We start from the raw sequence: 20,255 nt of genomic DNA on the forward strand, positions 1-20,255 counted from the left end.
GGGTTTTGTCGTCCTCCCTGAATTCTCCTGGAATTAGGAGGGAATTTCCACCGCAGGCTCCTCGTTGATTAAACAGCGTCGTCCAGGTGTGCTGGGGAATCGTCCAGGAATGCGAGTCTCGTTCACGGTTTAACGACAGGGAGTTGATCGCCTTTGTTTCAGTCCGTGTGGTGTGGGAGGTGATCAATTCCATGAGTCAGTTGTCCATCCCGCTCATAGCATGATCCATGAGATGGCTGGGAGATGCTGTAGACCAGGTATCACCAAATGGCGGACCGCGGTCCGGATCCGGACCCGAACGCCGTCCTGTCCGGACCCAATCACATTCCTGATTAACTGGATACGGACCCAAATGCCAAAAATTTTTTAACGGGAGACTATATTTTAAACCGGAGAATTTATTTTTAGACGAGTGTTACGTTCACCACCCATTTGAGTGTTACGTTCGCCCCCCCGCTCAACAACTTTCGTTCGCCACCGCGGACCCGGACCTAAGGTCTGAGCTATCTGCCAAAAATGGACCGCGGAAAGATTTAATTGATTACCCCTGCTGTAGACACACATCTGGGCAACAAGTTCACTACTGGGCAGTTCTTGAACAGTAACTAAGGTTAACCAAATCAAGAAAAACAATGAAAGGATACTAATGCATGGCTTAGATTTCACTTGGCTTTATACAAAGAAATCAAGGTCACATGCAGGGTTAAATGCCTTTGATGGAGGAGAGGAAGTACATCAGGCATGGAGAAAGGTGTGTTCGCACAAGTTGGTGTTTGTCTGTTGGCTGGAACAAACCTAACAATGTTTTAAAGTGAAGGATCTCGTTGGACCACGACGGACATTTGGGTTAATGTCTAGTTAGAGTGTGGTTCCTTGTGGGATCTAAAGGTAATTGTCAAATGTAAATGGGGGTTTAACTGAGGTGTAATGCCTCATCCTATCTTGTGACAGTGAAGTATTTAAACAACCAAAATACATTTCTAATGCTGCTATTGCCAAGTGTAGACTTGAGCATCAGGAGCTGTCATCATGCAAAAACAACCAACATCTCTAGGTTCTGAGGAATAGTGTTATGCAACTTATGCCAGACTTATTTGCCAAGTTTGCACCACAGTGGTAGCAGATGTGCTTACCTATATTCTGTACGCATTTGGGAAAACATTAATATGGCAAACGGTTTCACAAGTCTTGTTAAGACAAAGCTGGGCTGCCAAACAGTGTTGCTAAAGTATCTCACACTTGCTATACTGGTAGAGGGGAGAATAAGATCTGTGTGAGGGGTAAAATGTAGAAGTTAGGAGGTAACGCCGGGTACACCCCCCTTAGTAAAGAACCTATTGCATTGAGAATGCAGACATGTGAGCGGAGATGATGCCAGGAACATCTCCCTTTAAAGGGTTAGAGATCTAGAAAAATAGCTACATGCTTACAGGCTGAATGTTTACATGTAACTTCGTATAAAGTCAGTTCTGCCTCCTCCTGGCTCAGACTGGAGGTCCACTAACTGACCCTTATCTATGGCTGTCCCCCCTTCCACTGGTTCTGCCTCTCTTTCCACCTCTTGGCTCTGTCCCTGTGACGAGAGTAGTGAGAGGGGCCTGCAGAAAGAACAGTGTCTGAATCTACAGGGAAAGCATAGGGAGGATCTTGGAGCTCTTGGGAGTCTCCTTCAAGCATACTGGGCTGCACAACAGTCTCCCAAACTGTCTGCGTGGTCTTTCTGATCTCACGCATTGACAGGTCACCTTGGCGTGCTAAAAGTGAGACATGGGTTCTCACACAAGGGTGGAGATTGTGCAAAAATAGGGATTTGAAGGTTCGGTCTTCTGTGAGACCGGGTCCATTTCTTCCCTGGAAAAATGTGTGTTTCAAGCGATTAAAGTAATCCCTGGGATGCTCTGAACGCTTGTGCTTAATTTTAATGGCTGACATGAATGCTGACGCTTCGTCAAAATAAGGGGAATACTCCTCAGCGAGGGCTTTGCATAGCTGAGTGTAACTGTCCCTAATGGAAAACGGCTGTGATTCTATGAATGTGCGAACTGATCTAGAGGTGGTTTTCCAAATTAGCTTCACTTTCTCTCGTTCTGTTGCATAAGGCAAGTCCGAGAGGCTACACTCAATTTCTTTGAGGTAGTCTTCAACATGGTAGTTTGACCTTGCTGGGTCGAATAGCTCCATGTCCTTGGCTAGTGAATCTAGTAACTTTAACCGAGGGAAATGTTCAAGGACATGTCTATTAGAATAGGAAGGTGGACCTTCACTATCCAAGTGGTGTAACTCTTGGTCAATAGGATGCCTACTGCCTCCTGTCTCTCTGTGCCTAGGTGGCAGTAATGAGCCTTTATGCATCTCAAGTTGGGAAATATCTGTATTTCTCCTTGAGGAAAAAGCTGTAGCATGTACGTCACTGTGCCAGCTTGTGCGTGGGTCAGTGGAATGATGCTCAGCGTTTAAGTAAGGCCTGTTATCTGCTCTACCTGGTGAGACGTCCCTTGTCTGTACGTTCTGCCAGTGGTGTACATCAGCATGCCTTCTGCCGTCCTGCTCTGTGTCTATAGGGGGCAACAGTGAGCCTTTGTGCATCTCAAGTTGGGAAATTTCTGCATTTCCTCTTGAGGAAATAGGCCCTTTTCCCAATAGTATACGGCGCGAGACTGGGAGACTCTCTCACCATGGCTCTCTCATCCTGGCTGCACCGCGCTGGTGAAGTTCCGTTATAGTCTCGCGTGATAGGAATTTCTAAATAAAAGTAATAAATGCAAATGTACCGTTTCTACATAAATAACTACATATACTAGTTATACCTTCACTCTTTGTATTTACGAAACATCCTATATGGCATTATAAGGATGTTTGCAAAGGATTTGAAAACTTCAATGCACATTAAACTTAATGTTTTGCAGATAAAATTCAGGTAGAAATACATGAAAACACACAAACAAAATATTTCCATTTAGAACTTTATTTTTGCAAAAGCCGCATGGCTTCCCCTCTTTAAACACTGTTCAATTTACAGTTGATTGGTATTCCCAATTTGTCAAGCATTGTTCATTGTTCCCATGCGAAGTTTACAATGCAGAGAACTTAACAGGCTATTCTTAAATGTTTTCCTCTCCATAAAGTAACTTTATGAACATATACACTGCCAATACAAGACTAGAATGTAAGATTCGTTTGTCTACAAAAACGAGGTATTTTAACTTACACTAAACGCTGGCGTCGGCCATCGTTTTGCACACGAACGAGCATGCGCGAGATCAGGAACGCGTTTGTGCCATGGCCAGGCAGCCACGCACACGCAGCCACGGGGAGGTGGTCTCTTTTCTCGAGCCGTACCCTCCTCCCTTTTCACAACAAAACGGAAATACGTCACCGCCGGGTAAAACAAGTTCCGGTACTCGCAGAAGATAGTTGTTGTCAATTCACCTCAGCATGGAGCGTGTGTTTACTTCATCCCTGTCGTCGCTGCCGAGACTGAATTTTAAATACGTTTCCAGTATCGTTGGAGAACATTCAACAACGAACGGTTCCAAGTTAAATAGAGGCTACAAATTGTTTGTAGAATAATTTATTCACTTATACCAGGGTAAGCTATCACCAGCTAGCACTAGCTAGGTAACTAACTATTATTTAAGGTATAGCTGGTTCCATTAGTCATCGTATGGAGTGGTAAAACAGTCTATATTATTATGATATATATTATAATATTACAAATGATACTGACAGCTTTAGTTAACAATATCTAGCTAGGTTAAGCTGGGCGTACACTGTGCGATTTTTGGCCCATTTTCAGCCGATTTTTCACTCATGCGACTATTTTTCGATCGGGCCGAGTTTCGGCTCAATCGTGTGTCGTGCATCGTATAGTTTACACAGGTAAACGAGGAGCGATTCACACCTCAGACCAACTCCCGATCAGAAATCGCAGCGTCGCAAGAATATCAAACATGTTTGAAATTCAAATCGCTCCTCGTGACAGTATCGCACTGTTGAAGCAGCTCCACGAGCCGACTCTCCCTGCGATTTAGTCGTAGTTTGAGATGGAGCTGAGCACATGATTTAAAATATCGTACAGTGTACGCCCAGCTTTAGCAAGCCAAGGGACGTCAGCTCTTGATAGTTTGGTTTACATCAGTATCAATAAAGTTCATGACACACACCAAGTTATTACGTGTTATTGTTTATTCAGTGTCCAATATAGTCAACAGCAAAGTGATGGTCAGAGCTGGATGCTACCGAGCAGAGCTGGATGCTAGCGGATCACAACTAGTTTCAGAGCCGTTTCAGTGGAACAGTTGCTGTCCGCATTTGAAAGAGCAAACTCTCGACTAGTAGATGTTCGTGGTGTACTGCCAGCCGAGAGCTTGCTCTTTTCTAGCTAGATGCTATCGGATCACGGCTAGAAGCTATCGGATCACGGCTAGAAGCTATCGGATCATGGCTAGAAGCTATCGGATCACGGCTAGAAGCTATCGGATCACGGCTAGAAGCTATCGGATCGGGGCTAGAAGCTAGCGAACCGGGGCTAGAAGCTATCGGATGACGGCTAGAAGCTATCGGATCGGAGCTAGAAGCTAGCGAACCGGGGCTAGAAGCTATCGGATCGGGGCTAGAAGCTATCGGATCACGGCTAGAAGCTATCGGATCACGGCTAGAAGCTATCGGATCACGGCTAGAAGCTATCGGATCGGGGCTAGAAGCTATCGGATCACGGCTAGAAGCTAGCGAACCGGGGCTAGAAGCTATCGGATGACGGCTAGAAGCTAGCGAACCGGAGCTAAAAGCTAGCGAACCGGAGCTAAAAGCTAGCGAACCGGAGCTAGATGCTATCGGACCGGGGCTAGAAGCTAGCGAACCGGAGCTAGAAGCTAGCGAACCGGGGCTAGATGCTAGCGGGTAACAGCTAGATGCTAGCGGACGTACGTGTACTCCCAGCCGAGAGCTTGATCTTTCAAACGCGGACAGCAGCTGTTCCACTGAAACCGGCTGGGAACAGTAACAGTACTGGGAACAGTAATGGCGCATTTCCACTAGGGCCTGCTTGGCGCGGTACGGTTCGATTCGCGACGGTTTGTGAGTGTTTCCATTAGTACCAGGCCCCTGTGAGCCGGCCCCTTTGGGTACTTTTTTCGTACCGACTCGCTCGAGGTTCTAACCGTTCCGAAGCGGTACAGTTCTGTGACGTGGAGGAACAGCATGACACTGACTGGCCAGGGAGTGTCGTCACAGGTTGCGTCAGGAGAGCGACTCCTCCGCTATGCTATGGACTCCTCAGCCATTTTTAAAACCCAAGGAGCGAAGTCTGTTCCCTGGTCAAACGCCGAGGTACAAACCTTTCTGCTAATAATCAGCGATCAAAAAATCCAGGGCGAACTGGACGGGGCCACTAGAAATGTAAAGGTTTTTAGCGAGGTTTCCGCGCTAATGGCCACTCATGGCTACCAGCGGTCCATTCAGCAGTGCCGGTTGGTCCAAGCTAAAAAAGCTTAACGCGATTACCGGGCGGTGAAGGACCATAACGGACGCAGCGGAGCAAACCGCAAAGACTGGAAATGGTTCCAGCAAATGGATGTCATATACGGTCACCGGCCAGCCAGTAACGGAAGAGAAAACGTGCTGGACATTGTCGGTGCTGGAGGCCACGGAGAATGGTGAGTGTATTGTGATTTCACAGTTTTACTACTAGGCTCGTAAAAGATGTAATATGAACGTAATATGAACGCATCTATTGTAAACGCAGGAATTTAGAGCTGTGTTTGTAGTTAATGTTACCACCACAGTCACTACTGTACAATAGCTAGCTCTTAGCCTTGCTAGTTGCTAGTTAGCTGTAGCCATAAACACAGCACGAGCAGCGATGACGTGCTACACATTTTGTGCAGTTACGCTATATTGTTGTTGCTTTCACGGGAATGCTTGTGTTTAATATTTGTTATTTTTTACGTTCAAGATTCCCCTTCCACTGACGAGGCGAGCGGAGTTGGCGGAAAATGTTTCCTTCAACCGGGCTTTCCTCGGGGTGCTTGGCGAACTTGTGAACACCATGCGAGACAGACGCCAGTAAAAGCACACAAAATGTTGCTTGTAGTACTATAAATATTTATTTCATATAAAGCTATACGTATATATTTGCTTTTTGCACTTTTTTAAACTATAACTATATTATTTACATATGTTGTACTTTAAATATCTATATTTCATAATAAAGTTTGATTTCATTTGATTGTATGACTGATGCTTTTTATGCAGGGTGTGTTCAGCCTGTTTGAGTAATACCAAATTATTATCAATAATTAGAGCAACCACATACAATAATGAAGATAAAGATAAATAAGATACAATAATGCTATGTGTTAAGGGGCGTCGACCGGTGTTGTGGTCGTATACAAATGATGTCACGACACTACAACCCGCGCGCCAACAGCGACTCCACCCACATTGGGGTGGTTCACCATTGTAATGGAAACACAACGCGACCGTACCGTTCCGTTGCGAATCGACCCGTACCGAACCGTACCGCGCCAAGCAGGCCCTAGTGGAAATGCGCCATAACAGTACTGGGGACAGTAACAGTACTGGGAACAGTAACAGTACCGGGGACAGTAACAGTACTGGGAACAGTAACAGGGAACAGCACCAACTTTTAGCCGCGAGCTTCCTGCTATGTAGTCTGCAGCAGTGAAATGCTGGCTACACACAAAGATGCTCCGTATCACAAAGTTTTCCCCTTCATCCCTCCTAATTGCACAAACCCATTTTTTTTCTGCTCGTCGTCAGCCGGAAAACCGTAGAAACTGAGATACGACTGTTTTTGCTTCGAGATCGAGCACCCTGGTGCACTGCAAAAGCTCTTGTTATTGGACTCTGCCATTGTTTAATGTGTAACGGAAGTAACTTTACCCTGCAACGAGAGCTTCCGGAAGAAAAAATGCGGAAGTTTATACCCGCTCTCTGGGTGAGTCAATCTCTGCACATGGCTTCTCTTATCACTGTTATGCGGATGACACCAAGCTCTTCTTTTCCTTCCCACCCTCTGACACACAGGTTTCAGCTCAAATCTCTGCATGTCTGAAAGACATTGCCTCTTGGATGGCAGCTCACCACCTAAAGCTTAACCCAAGCAAGACAGAGATGCTGTACATCCCTGCAAGAGCCAGTCCTCATCGTGATCTTTCTATCTCATTCGAGAACACCGTGATCACTCCATCCATGGAAGCGCGTAGCCTTGGTGTAGTTGTCGACAATCAACTCTCCTTCACGGCCCACGTTGCTAACACAACACGATCATGCAGATTCGCCCTTCACAACATTCGGAGGATTCGGCCATTTCTCTCTAGGGAGGCCACTCAGGTCCTTGTCCAGTCCCTTGTTATCTCAAGACTGGACTACTGCAACTCCCTACTGGCTGGTCTTCCAATGCATGCCATCAAACCCCTGCAACTGATCCAGAACGCTGCAGCTCGGTTGGTCTTCAACCTTCCCAAGTTCAGCCATGTCACTCCCTTGCTGTCCTCCCTCCACTGGCTTCCGGTAGCTGCCCGCATCAAATATAAAACCCTGGTGCTGGCCTACAAAGCAAAGAATGGTCCAGCTCCTCCTTACTTGATGGCCATGGTAAAACCCAGATGCATACCTAGAGCCCTCCGCGCCTCAAGTATGTCTCGTCTTGACCCTCCATCATCCAGGACACATGGGAGACAAGCATCCAGACTTTTCTCTGTCCTGGCTCCAAGGTGGTGGAATGAACTTCCCTTGTGTGTCCGAACATCGGAGTCACTTGCTGTCTTCAGACGCCGACTGAAGACCCACCTCTTTCAAGTGCACTTTGCATAATTATGCTTTGTCTATTGTACTTTATCGTCTCTTAATTCAGGTATTGTGCATAATTGGGTTATAGGAATTGTTTACTGTCTTTTTCCTCAGGGGATGTGTATATTCAGGTATAATTGTTGGGTATCATTTGACTTTCGTCTAGTGGTTTTTCCAGCTTAGAGTACCTTGTGTTCAGGACTATCTATTCTACCTTGGAGATTCCAAGCAACTACATAGCACTTTTGTAAGTTGCTCTGGATAAGAGCGTCTGCTAAATGCCATAAATGTAAATGTAAATGTAAAAGGGCCTATAGCTGGAGCATGTACGTCACTGTGCCAGCCTGTGCGTGGGTCAGTGGAATGATGCTCAGCGTTCATACAAGGCTTCCTAACTGTGGCACCTAATGAGATGTCCCTGGTCTGGACATCATGCAGAGGATAATGGTCACCAGCATGCTTTCTACCTTCCTGGTCTCTGTCCATAGGGGGCAACAGCGAGCCTTTGCGCATCTCAAGTTGAGAAATACCTGCATTTCTCCTTGAGGAAGAAGCTGGAACATGTACATCACTGTGCCAGCCTGTGCGTGGGTCAGTGGAATGATGCTCAGCTTTTAAGTAAGGCTTCCTAGCTGCTGTACCTGACGGGATGTCCCTGGTCTGGACATCATGCAGAGAATAAGGAGGGCCAAAAGACATAGCAGGATTAGTATTACTCTTTTTGTTACTCAAGAGTAAGGGGGCAGAAGCTAGGGACGAGTAAGAGGGCTCTGCTGACTCGTAGCAAGAGGATGCAGACAGGGCATCTGCTCTTGGAGGGTGATTCTCCACAGAGGCTTCACTTTGAGCTTCAGAAGCTGAACCGTCAGTAGTATCATATGGATACTCTGAGGAAGAACTAGTTGCATCTAACCTAAGACTCGTGGGGACTGGAGCCGGGGCCTTAGGATGTACGACAGGTGTATCATCACCTGTGGAGTGCTGACTATATTGGCTTTCTACTGTAACTAATAAAGAAGGTCTAGAGGTGCCAGATCTAGTTGCAAGGAAATCTTGCGCTCTCGCACGGGCAAGCTCACTCTCCCTTTGGAGGCGGGCAGTTTCTGTTAAGCCCGTGTGACGTTCACTTACGGTGAGCACGTCATTCAGCGCATGAGTGGTCAGTTGGAGGTTGTGGCGAAGGCTCTCAACCTCAGAACTGAGCTTAGCAGTATCCTGTTTGAGGAGTTTATTTTCCTTGCGTAGTGCCTCTACTTCTAAGCGAGCCTGCTGCTGACATAGAAGGAACATTTTAAAAACTACATCTGGAATGGTAGGGGTCTCCTCAAAGGAGTCCTTTAGAGGTTTGTCAACTTCCTTTCTACCTTGTTCAAGCATCTGAAGGAGCTGAACAACCAGAGATGGACAAGTATTCTGCTTTAGAAAAGCCATGGTTAGTCTAAATGTACTTATGGACTAGCTCAAAAAAAAGGGACAAAATCAAGTCAGCTTCAGTACAATCTGGCTTAGTTAATGTGCCGCTATCCTGTGTCTGGCAAGTGTGGGCAGGTAAAAGGGTAATACCTAGATAGGCAAGCCAAATTGAAACTGGGGTAAAAGAATTGTGTAAAAGGTGATTACGGTCTCTGAAACTAAACACTAGAACACTGGACCAAAGACTACAACAGTGAAGTTATACAAAGACAGTGAAGTCTGATAACTGTGCTAAATAATTATCCTAATACTTCCGCAGTACAGGGGAAATCAGTAGGATGCCACACAAATTAAAGCAACTGAATTACTATTGAAGTAATCAGAAATTAAATGAGTAAAATAAATATACTGATCTTCAGTTGATTGCTCAATGAATGTGAATAGTAACCAAATGGTAATCAAATTAGAACACTATCACCAAACTGTAGTTACCAAGTACTAGCTTTCCTCTATAGGAAGACTTGGGAAGCGCTCTGGCGCCCTCTTCTGGCGAATTTGGAGATGGTCCTATTCTAATGGCTTGAAAGCCTGTGATATGAAAAAATGGTTGATATCAAACAAATATGGTTGAGCCAGAAATCTCCCTCACGCAGGGGCACCAATTATTTAGGGGTTTCACCTACTACTCATTTAAAGTAGATATAATTTGTTTTACCTTAATTATTAATCAGTCTCATTAATTTTAGAATCAGTCTCATATTCTAATTATACCAGAACCACAAGTTTAGTTATCAACTAAAGGTAATGAATGGTTTGGTATCTGAAGGATTTAACAATGAATTCTTTGGAGGTTTTGGCAACAACCACTTTTGAATGACATCAACACAGACAATTTGGTGAAAATAAATGATACATTTATTTAAAACCAACTATTCTAAAACACAAACAGCATCAACAGGTATCCGTATATTAACAGTGAAGACTGGGTATCTAGTGTGTGTGTGTGTGTGTGTGTGTGTGTGTGTGTGTGTGTGTGTGTGTGTGTGTGTGTGTGTGTGTGTGTAAAAAGGGGAGGAGAGTAGTGTGCGCGCGCGCTTGTGCGCGTGTGAGGAGGCGGGGGTTGTAGTCTCAGTTCGCCTATGGAGAATAAAGCAACTAAAATGGCGCCGACTTTAAACAGTAGGGCAGCGCGACTATGTTAATGAGCTCAGCTGGTTTATTCCAACGTGGTCAGAACAAAGGGTAATGGAGCTGGCTTAATAACTAAAAATTAATGTGGTGTGTCTGAAAATGGGGAAGACTACAAGTTGTTCATTAATTAGATAAATTAAAACATGGACTTTGTGTGTACAAATCAATGAGGATTATGAAAATAAAGTTAAGCACATTCAGAATGTATTAACAGAAAGCTTGGTTAACTTTACAGTTCAAGTAACTTTGCCCTTTGATAAACTATGCCCAGCGGTAAGAGTCTCACGTGTTGAGGATTTGGGGTTTTGTCGTCCTCCCTGAATTCTCCTGGAATTAGGAGGGAATTTCCACCGCAGGCTCCTCGACGAGGCTGAAGTTGGTTACTTATTCGCAGTTTGAGATTCGTTTGGTTACTTATTCGCAGCTCCGTATTCGGCGGCTGAAGTTGGTTACTTATTCAAAAAGGTTATGTTCACGATGCGTGTTTGCTGCGCACTTTGTTTAAAAGCGATAGATTAAACGTTACATTAAACGAGCGTAGGAGCAGACATTTAAGATGTTATTGTTTCCCATACTGATTTTGTGAATGTAAGAAATAAAAATATAATGAAAGCATTTCATTTGTAAAATGGTTTCTATTTCAAGTCGTTTCAATTGTATGCAGTTTGCACATGATGATTGAATTCGTCAACATTTCTAACGTAAGGAAACATATTCTTAGATTTGAAAACTAAAAACACAGAAATGCTGTTCTAGAACACAAATAATCGGAAGAAGAAATACCAGCACACAACATGGCATATTGAGCAGTGGGCAGATAGGTGAACGCATTTTAAAGGGGCAATTTCAGAGGATTATTGAAAGCCTTATTGATGGTGGGCCAGAGAAATAACAAATGCATCATGAAGAACAGGTCACTCCCTAAGAGAGGAACCTGATTTTAGCCTGGTCCAACATCATTTTGTACCTTAAATCTAACTGGAAACACGGCATATTGAGTAGTTAAGTGCACAGAGAGCGCACTAAAATGGTTCGGAGGGGTAATTTCAGAGGTGTGCTGTATGCCTATAAGGCGTCGGGCCAGACACATGCATCATACATAACTAGTTCCTATACATATGAGCAACCTGGTTTTGGCCTGGCCCAGAATCATTTTATGCCTCAAATCTAACTGGAAACATGGCATATTGAGTAGTTAAGTGCACAGGTGAAATGGATCAGAGGGGCAAGTTCAGAGGCCTGCTGTATGCCTGTAATGTCTTGGGCCAGGCAAAACTCAATTGAATCATACATAACTAGTTCCTATATGTAAGAGAAACCTGTTTTTGGCCTGGCCCAGAATCATTTTATGCCTCAAATCTAACTGGAAACATGGCATATTGAGTAGTTAAGTGCACAGGTGAAATGGATCAGAGGGGCAAGTTCAGAGGCCTGCTGTATGCCTGTAATGTCTTGGGCCAGCCAAAACTCAATTGAATCATACATAACTAGTTCCTATATGTAAGAGAAACCTGTTTTTGGCCTGGCCCAGAATCATTTTATGCCTCAAATCTAACTGGAAACATGACATATTGAGTAGTTAAGCACACAGGTGAAATGGTTCACAGGTTCAAGTTCAGAGGCCTGCTGTATGCCTGTAATGTCTTGGGCCAGGCAAAACTCAATTGAATCATACATAACTAGTTCCTATATGTAAGAGAAACCTGTTTTTGGCCTGGCCCAGAATCATTTTATGCCTCAAATCTAACTGGAAACATGACATATTGAGTAGTTAAGCACACAGGTGAAATGGTTCACAGGTTCAAGTTCAGAGGCCTGCTGTATGCCTGTAATGTCTTGGGCCAGGCAAAACTCAATTGTATCATACATAACTAGTTCCTATATGTATGAGGAACCTGGTTTGGGCCTGGCCCAGAATCATTTTTGCATTCTGCAAATGCAGAATGCAATTCTGGCCCTCAGTCTGCATTCTGCATTCTGGCCCTCAGAATTCTGCATTGTGCATTCTGGCCCTCAGTCTCTCCATCTTTGTAACAACAGTTTTCTGCTCTCTCTCGCTCTGCCTCTCTCCCCAAATGGGTTGTTTTCTTTCCTCTTTTATTTTCTGGAGTTCCACATCTATGTCGTTCAGCGCTGTCTCCTTTACCTTCAATTCATCAGATGTTGTTATTTCTTCTTGAATTATCTCCAAATATTTTTGCAACAAATCATCGTCCTTTTTCTTTTGAAACTTCTCCCATCTTTTATCCATTTTCTTCCTTCCTCGTCTCTTTCCTTTTCCATCCTTCTCTGCATTTCACTAATTTCCTGTTCAATCTCAACCCATCTCTCGTGTTTGATGTTCGCAACTACATAGTGCAACCTTTTTCTTTCATAGGCCATCTTTTCATTACATATTTCCATCGTCATTATGAACTTCAGGTATTTCAACTTCATCAGTCTCTCCATCTCTGTAACAAACAGGCACTAGCGTTAGTGTTAAGATCTTTACTTTCTTTTCCTGATCTACAAAAGGGATCGGCCCCTTTTGGGTTCTGCTCTATGCTACTGACTGTTCTGGCTGTGTCTGCCACTCTCTCTCTCACAGTACTGCCTCAACACCTAATACACAATAAAACATGTAATAAATACTTTAACATCACACACATTGGCACACTTGTGACTTGAACATCACCCATCCCTTCCCTCCTTCCCTCTCTCTCTCTATCTCTCTCTCTCGCTACTGACCTGAGTGGCATCAGTGAGGGCAGCCCTGTTCTTAATCACAATTTATACAACAATTAGTTCGCACCTCACAATCTGATTTGTTGGGAAGTGTTCTAACCGTGCTGATAACAGCACAATTCTCACACTAAATCTGTGTTAGTGATGGGCAAAACTGTTCTTTTAGATGAACTGAATCATTAAGATCAGTTCACTAAAAAGATTCGTTCAAAAGATTCGTTCACCGCTTCGCAAAGTCGTGCACCTCTCGAAGTTTGTAAACTTCGCGCGCACCGCGTTTCAGCGCAATGAACAAAGTCACGTTTGCCGGTTTCATACACCTGCACTTGTACGTCACTATAAAGGTCCATTTCTATATTTCCCAACACGTTAAACTTAATTTAGTTAAATACATATACTCGAAATGATTTGAAATAATTCGCTTTTTTATCACATTATTTAAACGCCCAATCTTAACGTCTTATCTCATGTTTCGTCCTGGAATTACAAGAGGCTCGTATTTGTTAACATAATACAGGAGAACTGTTCAGTCAGACAGATATTTGTTGTGAAACCAAGTAGTTACAATTTCAAGCATTTTCTTTACTTTAGTACTTTAGCCTAAATTCCAGCACTTTTCAAACCTGAAACACAAAGCAACATTAAAATTCATCAGGTAAATGTCCATTCCCCTGTTTTTGAGGGGTGTTTCTTTATACTACCACATATCGTTTCGGACAACACTGAACAGAAGTTGTGCGCGAGGTGTGCGGAGTCGCGCGCTATGGTCACTCGCGAAAGTATCCAGCCTGAACTGATACACGGCTGAACGGTTCATGTTTCAGTTTAGTTCACGGCCTCATGGACCAGGAGACGAGAGTGTTGTAGAAAAATTATAAATAAAAAATTGTAATTAAATGTTGGGTTTATTATAGGAAATATAAATTACATTACAAATACTGTAATCCCTCCTTTATCGCATTCTGGAGATTCCAGAACTACCCGCAATAACCGAAAATAGAAACGGTATATTTATTTAAGTATTTATACACTATATTAAGGCTTTATAAACCCTCCCCACACCTTTACATAAACCTTTCCCATTCCCTTAATAACCGTTCCCACACTGTTCTGTGCATGTGTGCTTGTCCAGCGAGCAGTCGTGTTGTATACAATCTCATGTAGGCGAGTAGCGTCTCAGGCAAGTGATGCTGGTTCTCGTTTCCGAGAGTAAATATGCACTATTTACTGTCATTCCTACTATTTTATTATTTATAACATTCCTTGTAAATTGTTAGAATTGGTACTTGTAATATATTTTTATACATTTTGGGATTTTGTCATGTAAAAAAATCATAAAATATGTATTTTTTCCGCCGATCGAATTCCGCAGACAACCGGCAATAAAGTGAAGACCCGTGAATTATTTTTCCCCATTAATAACTTATAAAACCCGTGAAAGAGTTAATTCACAAAAGTTGAAGCGTGAAGTGGCGCACCCCCCCCCCCCCCCCCCCTTATCAATGCGGAATCCAATAGCGGAAGTGTTCGGCGAAGCAGTGTATCACCACTTCCGGTTTTCACCAGCCGCACGTTCAACATGGCGTCGGGACATCGCTTCTCAAGTTCACTCTTGACTTTGCCTAAATTTGGCCAGGACGGAACATTCACAAGTCAAAGGGTCCAAGCTGGACAAAGGCTACACGTTGTTCTTCGAGCAATTTATTTTCAACTATAGAGGTAAGTGACTTGCAAACATTAGCTAGCTAACTAAGTTAGCCTACTCTGTACTAACTAGTAGCTAACAAACCTGTTAACTAGTGGTAATTATAGCAAGTAGCTGTTAACGGAGGGCTATTTATCTAACGTTAATGTAACCAAAAGTAGTACAGCATAATATTTTCAGTTTTAAATGCGAATGTCAAGATGTGTCTGTAACAAGCCTTTAGCTCTCCACAGGTGAAGTTGTCAGAAAGCTAATCAAGCTAACTCTCCCCCTTTCAAATGCAGTGTCAGATATAGTGAATGAGGAAGTAGTGGTGCAGGCAAGGTGTTACCGGTCGATGCGAAAAATGTTCAGGAGTCCTACTCCGTATTCCTTAGAAACATCCACATGCATTAGCCGGTGCCCTCTAGTGCAATCCTAAAGGCATTTCCGAGGACTCCATGTCTGTGCATTATATTTTATTTCTTCTTACACACCTGATAACGTGACCAGTGAAGGTAGTTACAGGGCAGGTGTTCTAATAAACTGGCAACTCTTTGTTTGTATATCACAAATGAGTAGAATCAGGTTCACTAAATGAGGGCAAATGCAGAAATGTTAATGCTGTGGGGTCCTCAGGACTGCTGTAAGGATTGCCACATCATTGGACACCTAAGTCTAATGCAGTGCATGGTAGGATTTAAACTGTTCCTCAGTTTAATTTCAGGCACACAAAAGAACAAATCTCAAAACTATGTAGTGAACAGGGTGCAGTTTTGCACAGTTTAAAGTTTATAATTTGTTCCACTGCGGTTGCGGTTTTTTTGTTCCTTTCAGTTACATTGATCAGCCAATACATGTTGGGTTTCCAAACTTTGCTTTAGTTTTAAACTGAAGCTGCAAGACTAATGTGGCTATTAATTACTGAAAGTCAAGAGTCACCTGAATCCTTAAGTTCTATGTCTTGAATCATATCGACTAGTCTGAACTCACTACAGATCTTGTATGCTGTTTTAGTGGATTGAGGGAAGTTTTGGGCTTGTAGTTATGGAAACGGTTTGGGTGATAATTGGCATCCAGTGATTCAAAGTCTTTTAAGCTTTGCGGCTCCATTTTTTTCACTGAAATAGGGGAAAATGTTTTTGCCAATCTGTTACACTTAAGTGGAAAATTGTGAGAATTAGATTTTTTTTTTTTACTGAACCATTCCTTAGAGTGAGTGTATTCTTATAGTGTAACATCTGCATCTTTTATTCTAATGTTGGTGTTCTTTCTTTCAAGGTTGTACTGCAAGCAGTTAGGAAGCCTGTGGTGTTAAACAGCTTCTGCTGTTCTTGTGCTGCTGGAAAGGCTTTGTGTAACCATTTGGTTGCACTGCTTTTTCAAACTGCACACTACAGCACAATGGGAGCAAAAACAGTGCCACCACCACTATCATGCACTAGTGTCCTTCAAACATGGCACAGACCAAGGAACCAGGTAAGATGTCTGAACCAGTTTGACAGTTTAAAGTTTGCAGGTTCAAATTGTTGGTATACAGTTGCGTCCTGCAGTCAAGCAGTTGGTCTTCACAGTATATTAGTGCCCATGTACGCCCCATGCTATATACTTATACTATATATAACATTCCCATACTTGCATGGGACTGTTATGTCTGATATACCAAACAATGTCAGTATCACTGCTGTGAATGTGGTACAGAGGGGGTATTTTGCAGATCAGCGGCGGCTCTGCAGACAGTAATTGTACACTTGTAAGGTCACTGTGATATATTGACCTGATAAAATGGCCAGTGAAGGTAGCTACAGGGCAGGTGTTTTAATTAACTGGTAACTCTTCTGGTGACTGTTTTTGCATTTGTTCAAGGGGGTTCGTCCAGAACCCATAGATGAACTTGTGATATGGAAGCCAAAGGCACCAGGACGAAGCTGTGTTAAGTCTACACTCTATCGAGCATACCCAGGTGAGTATTTTAATAATATAATTTGGTATAATTAAGCAATAGAACACGAGAGGGAGTGTGTTATTTCAAATAACATCATCACAGATGTAATGTTTTTCACGATAACATAAAACACAACCTCGAGTGTTGCTTTTATACAACAAAATAAAGAAAGAAAATAAGTCAAAGAAGCCCTAAATGTCATACTGAATATGCCTTAATATTGACAATACCTTCCACCAAAAAGTAGTTCCACATGTAATGGCAGGTATAACGAGTGCTGTCTCTTTAAGATGTGCTGAGTGAGGTGTACATACATGTAACCTAGCTCTGCCGAGAAATAAAAGTAAAAAAAAAACAAGTAAATAAGAAAGGAGCACGGTGCAGTGGTCTCGGGTGTACAGCAGCATCTCTCTCTGCGCATTCGGCAGAGCTACATGCATGTGCACCTTATTCAGAACATCTTAAAGAGACAGCAATCGTTATACATGTGGAACTACTTTTTGGTGGAAGGTATTGTCAATATTAAAGCATATTCAATATGAAATTCAGGGCTTCTTTGATTTATCCTCTTTATTTTGTAAAAACTGTTGTATGAAAGCAATAGAACACTTGAGGGCGTGTGTTATCGCGAATAACATCACGTCTGTGATGATGTTATTCGAAATAACACACTCCCTCTCATGTTCTGTTGTTTAAACATCGCCCACGCCTTTTTAGCGGTTGGTAGGACTGATAGTTTATTTGTTTTTTAGGACCCCTCCCTGACCCAGCAGTTTTATCAGCTGGAGCCCTGTTAAGAGACCTTAGACCACAACCAGGAATTTGCAAGGTCTTGTGCGACTTATTTGATTTGACTTTAGTGGACTCAAAATTTGGACCTGTCCCACATGGTTCAGTTCTCTCATATCAGTGTCCACCAGTGGTAACACAAGAAATCAGTAAGCATGGTAATGCCCCCTTATTCCCACAGCTTCCAGTACATGGCTATAAATTGGAACAACATCTTCATTTTGTTCCAAATTACCATCACTTTTACCATTTAGAGAGTTTAGAGCAGATCACTAGTGAGTTATCCAGCGTCACTGAGAAGAACACAAGGGGCCAGTCAGAGAATTCACTGTGGAAGCTAGTGCGTCAGCCACGATTGACCTCCAGCAGATTTGGGGAAGTTTGCAATGTTCGGGGGGAGTCATCTAGTCAGGCTTTAGCAGTCAGGATCCTAAAGGGGGTGCGGCAGACGTCAGCCATGAAGAGGGGTATTGACCTAGAGCCAGAGGTCTTGCAGCAGTATAGTGACCTGTGTAATGTAGATGTGTTACTGTCTGGATTTGTAATACATCCTGATGCACCTTACCTTGGTACCAGCCCTGATGCTAAGGTATATGATCCTTCTGCAGATCCTCCCTTTGGGCTTGCTGAAGTCAAATACCCAAACACTGACTGTATATCTGACGCCACACACATCAGGTTCATCAATAGTCAGGCCAAACTGAAAAGGAACCACAAGTACTTTTGGCAGGTTCAAGGCCAGTTGGTCATAACTGGTTTGCTCTGGTGTGATTTTGTCACATCTACCAAAAGCGACCTCACAGTTGAGAGTTTGGTGAGATTACTCTGTGCTTAGGGAAATGAAGATGAAAATTGACCTTTTCTTTTTCAACACCTATATGGAAACCTATCTGAATGTGCAGTGATGGGCCAGCATTTTAGTATTAAAGGGGCTCATATCCTACATTTTTATGTAAAATGCTTTACATAATTCATTGTTACATGACCATTTTCCTGCCTCTCTTTGTTAGATTTTAAACAGGATGTTTTTGTTACCGTGACTAAGGCAGGTGTACATTTTGTCTGCTAGTATACTCAATGTTTTTGTGCAGTGGTTCCCTACCCTAGTCCTGGAGTAACCTAGAAGTTATGCTTTGTCCACCTGGATGTTAAAGTCATAGTTATTCACACACACACAGCTTCCTGCCGACGCTGCTTCCTGCCGACGCTGTTGCGGAGCGAATTTTGATTGTTTCTCTAAAGTGTGATAATCTGTTTACGTACTAATCTTTACTTTTTGCCTCCCTAGACAACTATTACAGGTAGTGCTTCCACTATCAAGACAGTTGACTACTCTCTTCGACTGGAAACATTTTCGACATCTTACCCGAAGCTAAGTATTTCATTATGTCTGAGTCGCTTGTTGCTTGTGTTGAGTGTGGCATGTATAGCTACTCTTCTTCCGTCAGTAGTGATAATAATAATTTTATTTGTGTGAAGTGTAGGTTAGTTATTAGTATGATGGAGAAGATTTCGCTTTTAGAGGAGCGCATCCGGGCTTTAGAAAGTCCTAGAGAGTTTGTAGCAGCGTAGCTAGCGTAGCAGGCCCGGGTTGCACAGCTGTAGCTAGCGAGCCCTCAGCTCCGGCATTAGAGCCCTCGCAGCGGGGCGAATGGGTGACGTCTCGCGGGCATAAACGTAGGGCTGAGCACTGTCCTTCTCAGGTTCCCGTGTCAAACAGGTTTGCCCCACTCAGTAATACACCGACTGAGCGACCTGTTAAAAGAGCTCTGGTGATAGGAGATTCACAGCTCAGACACGTGAACGTAGCAACTAGTTTAGAGACACCAGCGGCCATAGTCAAGTGTATCCCGGGGGCTAGAGCGCCTGACATCAGGGCTAATTTAAAGGTGCTGGCTAAACGTAAATATTCTAAGATAGTTATACACGTCGGCACCAATGATGTGGGATTGAGACAGACTGAGATCACCAAGGATAATGTTAAAGAGGTGTGTGAGTTAGCGGGGACGATGTCAGATGCCGTAATATGCTCTGGTCCCATTCTAGTTCGGCGTGGTGCTGAAACCTACAGCAGGTTATGGGCGTTACACCGCTGGATGTCTAAATGGTGCTCAGAAAACAAAGTGGGTTATATAGATAATTGGACACGTTTTGAGGGCAGGCCTGGCCTTTTGAAGCGAGACTGCATTCACCCCTCTTGGGAGGGTGCTGCTCTCATTTCTCGTAGCATATCTGCTAGGCTTAATAGTGATAGTGTAGGTGTAGTTAATGGGGATTGACAAACCAGAGCCGAGGCCAGGCAGCAGACAAACAGGCTAAACCGACTGTCTGCGAGCTGCAAAGAGACGTCACCTAGGCCACATCAGATTGAAACTGTGTCTGTTCCTCGAGTAACAAAAAATAATTCTCGTAAAGTTAGTAGACAAAATTTAATCAATGTTAAATTCAACTATGCTCCTCAGAGAGCGGTTTAAATCTGAAACTAGGACTACTAAATATTAGATCCCTGTCATCTAAAGCACTGCTTGTTAATGAAATGATTACCGATCATAATCTATGCATGCTTTGCTTGACAGAAACCTGGACCCGACCAGACGACTATATGGCCCTAAATGAAGCTTCTCCCTCTGGCTATAGATATGTCCATAACCCCCGTCCAAATGGTCGAGGAGGTGGGGTCGCCACAATATATGACTC

General features: G+C 43.4%; 1 protein-coding gene and 1 long non-coding RNA gene across 4 annotated transcripts in view; both read left to right on the forward strand.

The window, feature by feature from the left end:
• LOC143487016 (uncharacterized) overlaps positions 1–20,255 on the forward strand; it is a 105,888-nt gene that overhangs the window by 1,562 nt on the left and 84,071 nt on the right. The window lies entirely within an intron of this gene.
• LOC143486944 (uncharacterized) lies at positions 14,694–19,934 on the forward strand. 2 transcript variants are annotated; one of them, XR_013123815.1, is made up of 5 exons: positions 14,694–14,859; positions 16,106–16,303; positions 16,691–16,787; positions 17,522–17,598; positions 18,847–19,934. It is a non-coding gene; the product is annotated as an uncharacterized LOC143486944 (long non-coding RNA). The 2 variants fall into 2 exon arrangements; XR_013123821.1 differs by lacking the exon at positions 17,522–17,598.

This window comes from Brachyhypopomus gauderio, chromosome 2, assembly GCF_052324685.1.
Source record: "Brachyhypopomus gauderio isolate BG-103 chromosome 2, BGAUD_0.2, whole genome shotgun sequence".
In the NCBI taxonomy this organism is placed as follows: Eukaryota; Metazoa; Chordata; class Actinopteri; order Gymnotiformes; family Hypopomidae; genus Brachyhypopomus; species Brachyhypopomus gauderio.